The sequence below is a fragment of the Sander lucioperca genome, chromosome 2 (assembly GCF_008315115.2).
Source record: "Sander lucioperca isolate FBNREF2018 chromosome 2, SLUC_FBN_1.2, whole genome shotgun sequence".
In the NCBI taxonomy this organism is placed as follows: Eukaryota; Metazoa; Chordata; class Actinopteri; order Perciformes; family Percidae; genus Sander; species Sander lucioperca.
Window position 1 is genome coordinate 48,077,418 of NC_050174.1, and position 6,069 is coordinate 48,083,486.

Consider the following 6,069-nt stretch of genomic DNA (forward strand, 5'->3'; position numbering starts at 1 on the left):
GGGAAGCTGGATTGCTTTGTTGTTTATTGATATTTTTAAAACTATAACGCTACAGTTGTGTTCAAAATAATAGCAGTCCAACATCACTAACCTCATAAATCAAATTCTTTGGTAGAAGGGATATTTCCACATGGCAAATCATTTACTAGTAAGTGTTGTAGAGTCATAGAAAACCAACAGACCCAACAGTCATGACATGCATGCTGCTCATTCTGTGTAATTGAATCTTTAATTGAAAATAGCTTATTACCATATTTGACAGTGCTTACAATGGGTAAACCATATCTACATGACAGCTGAGGTCCAGAGATAACAGCTGGTATTATGTGTGTTGCACCTTCTGTTGCTAAATGACAAGCCTTCAAACATGTACTGGGTTCAAGGTTCAGAGGTCAATATTTCAAAGCAGGAGTAATGTATCCTCTTCAGACTGACATATGTTACTCTCCAGGTCTCCAGGCAACGATGTCTTTGGTATAGTCCTACGACAACGTTTTAATTTGTACTATATCATTGTTTTTAACAACAGAACAAGTCAAAACAAATGCAAATAAGTCAAACATAAGTTTACTATTTCTTCATTATTGGTTGTTTATTGTACAAATTCTCATGTAGGCTACAACATGCAGCAAGCTTTCACAGACGCCGTGCGGTAATTACTACGTCACTTCCAAAGTCTTCAGCTGATTGTTTTAAACGTTATTACGGTGTATAACTTACTAGAACAAAACAGAGCAACGTGTTGTTGCTGGTGACTAAACTACTGACTATATATACTGTATGTACATTGAAGCGATACTGGCGTTAAAGACCCGTTGATCACTGTCTGATTCTCTATAACGCTACAGTTGTGTTCAAAATAATAGCAGTCCAACATCACTAACCTCATAAATCAAATTGTTTGGTAGAAGTGATATTTCCACATGGCAAATAATTTACTAGTAAGTGTTGTAGAGTCATAGAAAACCAACAGACCCAACAGTCATGACATGCATGCTGCTCATTCTGTGTAATTGAGTCTGTAATTGAAAGGGGCATGTTGAAAATAATAGCAGTGTTGTGTTCAGTTAGTGAGGTGATTGATTCCGTGAAGAAACAGGTGTCAATTATGGCCCATATTTAAGGAAGGAAGGAAGCTAATGTTGTGCATGCTGGATATAGTGCAGTTCACACTGAAATACTCAGCAAAATGGGTCGTTACGGACATTGCTCTGAGGAACAGCGGGCTTTGATTAAAAAGTTGATTGGAGAGAGGAAAACATATAAAGAAGTGCAGAAAATGATAGGCTGCTCAGCCAAAATGATTTCAAATGCCTTGAAATGGCATCCAAAGCCTGAACGACGTGGGAAAAAACGGTCAACCACCATTCGAATGGATCGAAGAATAGACAAAATGGCAAAGGCTCAACCAATGATCAGCTCCAGGAAAATCAAAAAAGACTTAAAGTTACCTGTGAGTACTGTTAGGATCAGAAGAAGGCTATGTGAAGCAAAGCTATCAGCTAGAAGCCCCATTGCTGAAAAAAAGACTAGGAATAGGTTGAAATTTGCCAAAGGACACATTGACTGGCCAAAGGAGAAATGGGGCAACATTCTGTGGACTGATGACAGCAAAATTGTTCTTTTTGGGTCTAGGGGCCGCAGACAGTTTGTCCGACGACCCCCATGCACTGAATTCAAGCCACAGTACACTGTGAAGACAGTAAAGCATTGTGGTGCAAAAATCATGTTATGGGGATGTTTCTCATACTGTGGTGTTGGGCCTATTTATCGCATACCAGGGATACTGGATCAGTTTCAATACATCAAAATACTTGAAGAGGCCATGTTAAGAGGAAATGCCTTTGAAATGGGTCTTTCAACAAGACAATGACCCAAAACACACCAGTAAGCGAGCAAAGTCTTGGTTCCAGATGAACAAGATTGATGTTATGGAGTGGCCAGCCCAATCCCCAGACCTCAATCCCATAGAAAACTTGTGGGGTGACATCAAAAATGCTGTTTCTGAGGCAAAACCCAGTAATGCAGAGAAATTGTGGAATGTAGTTCAATCATCCATGGGCTGGAATACCAGAAGTTGGTCGACTCCATGCAACACAGATATGAAGCAGTTCTCAGAAATAATGGTTATGCAACTAAATATTAGTGCAAAAGTAAAGCAAACCCTTGAGACATTTTTCAGTTTATACAGTAAATGTTTGAGTTTGTAAAGAAAAATGCAAATACTGCTATTTTTTTGAACAGCCTAATCCTTTTCTTCACTTTCTGTAAAGTTATAACACAAACTTGATCAATTTTGGTCATGTTTTGATTTGGAATTGAATGTGCAGTGTTCCCAATGCATTGGTATTATGGAATTAAAAGCTATTCTAAGGACTTTGAGCATTATTCACTTTTTTAAACACATTGCTATTATTCTGAACACAACTGTACATCTAGCAACATATGTTTAGATATTATCATAGTATGCATTTCTTTATTTTAATAATATTATTTTGGTCTTATTACCGGTGAAATATTACCGTATGCTGTAAGACAGAGCACGATATGATCCGAGCTGTGCGCATGCAAAGCCGATTTCCCACAATGCAATGCGGGCATTCATTTCAGAGAATCAGACAGCGACCAGCGGGTCTTTAACGCCAGTATCGCTTCAATGTACATATATATAGTCAGTGGTTTAGTCACCAGCAACAACACGTTGCTCTGTTTTGTTCTAGTAAGTTATACACCGTAATAACGTTTAAAACAATCAGCTGAAGACTTTGGAAGTGACGTAGTAATTACCGCACGGCGTCTGTGAAAGCTTGCTGCATGTTGTAGCCTACATGAGAATTTGTACAATAAACAACCAATAATGAAAAAATAGTAAACTTATGTTTGACTTATTTGCATTTGTTTTGACTTGTTCTGTTGTTAAAAACAATGATATAGTACAAATTAAAACGTTGTCGTAGGACTATACCAAAGACATCGTTGCCTGGAGACCTGGAGAGTAACATATGTCAGTCTGAAGAGGATACATTACTCCTGCTTTGAAATATTGACCTCTGAACCTTGAACCCAGTACATGTTTGAAGGCTTGTCATTTAGCAACAGAAGGTGCAACACACATAATACCAGCTGTTATCTCTGGACCTCAGCTGTCATGTAGATATGGTTTACCCATTGTAAGCACTGTCAAATATGGTAATAAGCTATTTTCAATTAAAGATTTAATTACACAGAATGAGCTGCGATGTAACCCTCCGGGGCAAATGTTCACCAATGGCAAAAGATTGTTGTTTCCATCAGTCCCTTACACACAGAAACATGGGAAAATAGGGTCCAGGTTGAAAAGAAAACAAAGTTACCCTTTACAGGGTTCCACATTATGACAAAGGATTTCTAGGGAGGTCGACTTTTCTGTTAAAGAGTGAGATCCTTTTTTTAAACATAAAAACATCCGCAAAATCACGTTCGCTAAAGCCACCAGACTCCATGTAAATAAACAGTCATTTTAGCCTCATAAAATATACCTCATTCAAAGTCGACAAAAACTAAATAAAACTATGAAATTTTCATTTTGCTGGGGATGTAAGGCTAGAAAGAAAATGTATCCACTGATTTACAGATATCTCTTTCATGATGTAAGTCTATGGGGAAAAGTCTTTTTGGGTCAGAGGGGCAGCAGGCCTGCTCTGACACAAAATACATAAAAGCGTAAATGTATTTCTAGCAGGCCTTTACAAATCGTACTGTTGAAACCCAAATGAGTAAGAAACCTAATCTTGTCTGGTATTCTCTGTCAGCTTCTCTTCGTATCATACTTTCTTAATCCCTTTTGTTGCCGAGTTAAGAGATGCCAGTCAGCAAACAGGAAGTGGAACATAAAGTCCCCTGACCCAATCAGCAGCAGTGGGTCAGGATGACCTGACAGCCTGGCGGTCGAGGTCAGAGGAAGTTCCTGCAGAGGAAACAGCTTTCCAACATCTCAGTTCATCTTTTTAACTAAACATCTAACCCTGACAGCATGAAGGATCTTTAACATTCACATCTGTGTTACACATGATGATATATAAATGTTGATGTTTGGAATCAAAAAACTGTTAACTGATTACATGTCGTGAAGTAAAAGTATCTGAATCTGAAATGCAGAAAGTTCAAATCACTTGTTTTCTGCGTGATGGAAAACACAGAATGTCCAGAAATCAGACGCAGAAAAACATGTTTACTTTTAATTACTGTTAAAGCAGCAGTCAGAGTTTAGAGACCAGCCTCCATTAACACTCTGAGCTCATTTAAGATTATTCAGCTGCCAACAAACAAAATCAAAGTGTATCCCCAAGAAGAAAAAGTACTCAGATCCTTAACTGAAGAAAAAGTAGATATACCACAGTCCAAAAATACTCCTGAAATGTTACTGAAGTAAAACTACAGAGGTATTATCAACAAAATGTCCTTAAAGTATCAAAAGTACTCATTATGCAGAATGGCTTTTTTCAAACTGTTTTATTATTATAGAATATTATGTTCTGTTTTTACCACTAATGAATACATGTTAGAGTATTTTAATGTTCGTCAATGTGGCTCGATGGTGTTTTAGGCCCCCAACGTCAACTTCAAGGCAGCGCTGCAACCGTCGACTTCAAGGCACCTAACCTTAACCCTAACCCTTAACCCTAACCCTAACCCTAACCCTAACCATAACCATAACCATTGCCTAATCCTAGTGCCTTCCAGGCAGCGCTGGAAGATTAGATTACATTAGTACTGCATCATGTCATATTATTTTATGTAGAACGTAGCTTAAAACGACTAAGCAACCACTAACGTCTAAGCGACTAATGTCTTTGACTTTGGTCCAGTATTGAGCGAGAACGCTGTAACCGGCCGGCCGTAAACGGCCGGCCGTAAACCGGGCTGCGATGTAACCCTCCGGGGCAAATGTTCACCATCAGTTTCCGTCAACTAAAAAGTGCTGTTTGAAGGTGCGCAATTGCCCATTAACGTTACATTTTAGCTTGTTTTTGTAGCTGCAGCAGTCTGGCCTAATACTGGACCAATTTAAAAGATTGTTGTTCCAATCAGTCACTTAGAAACAAACACATGGGAAAATAGGGTCCAGGTTGAAAAGAAAACAAAGTTACCCTTTAAAGTTTAGTTTTTTTCAACCCTAGTTTCCTATGTTTCTGTGTCTAAGTGACTGATGGGAACAACAATCGTTGACATTGGTCCAGTATTGAGCGAGATCGCTGCAGTCGGCAGCGGAGAAACAAGCTACAATGTAAGTTAATAGGGCAATTGTCCAGCTTGTATTTACCTTCACAAAAGTGCTCGTTTTACCACAGACAGGCTCAGATTAATATTCTAAGTGTCTGACAACTTTATTGAAAGGATTTCTAAGGAGGGCGACCTTTCTGTTAAAGAGTAAAATCTTTTTTTTAAACTTAAAAACATCTGCGAAATCGCGTTCACTAAAGCCACCAGACTCCATGTAAATATACAGTAATTTTAGCATCGTGAAATACACTTCATTCAAAATAAAACTGTGATAATCTGTTTTGAGTCGTCTTTCCACTTTTCCAACCATCACAACTCTAGTTTTGGTTGAAATAAACACATAGTTTACAGATTACATGTGAAAATATGTTGGCTCTATACACGCTAAAAGTATTGCTTTTTTAAATGGAGTCTGGTGGGTTTAGCGCCAGCGACTTCAGAGCTGTTTCTGGTTAAACAGGTCTTAAAGAGGTTTTAAAAAGGCCTATTTCTGTAGGGATCCTTTCCATAATGTTGTCAGACACTTAGAATAATCTGAGCCTGTCAGTGGCAAAAACAGAACTTTTAGTGGACCAAATTAACGATGCACATTTGCCCCGTAGGGTTACATTGCAGCTCGGTCTGTGGCTGCCAGTTACAGCGTTCACGCTTAATACTGGACCAATGTCAAAGATTGTTGTTCCCATCAGTCACTTAGACATAAAATCACAGGAAAATAGGGTCCAGATTGAAAAAAAACAGTAGTTATCCTTTAATGTCACTGCTGATCAGTAACAAGTCAGAGTGTCTGTTTGGGTCGAGGTCACT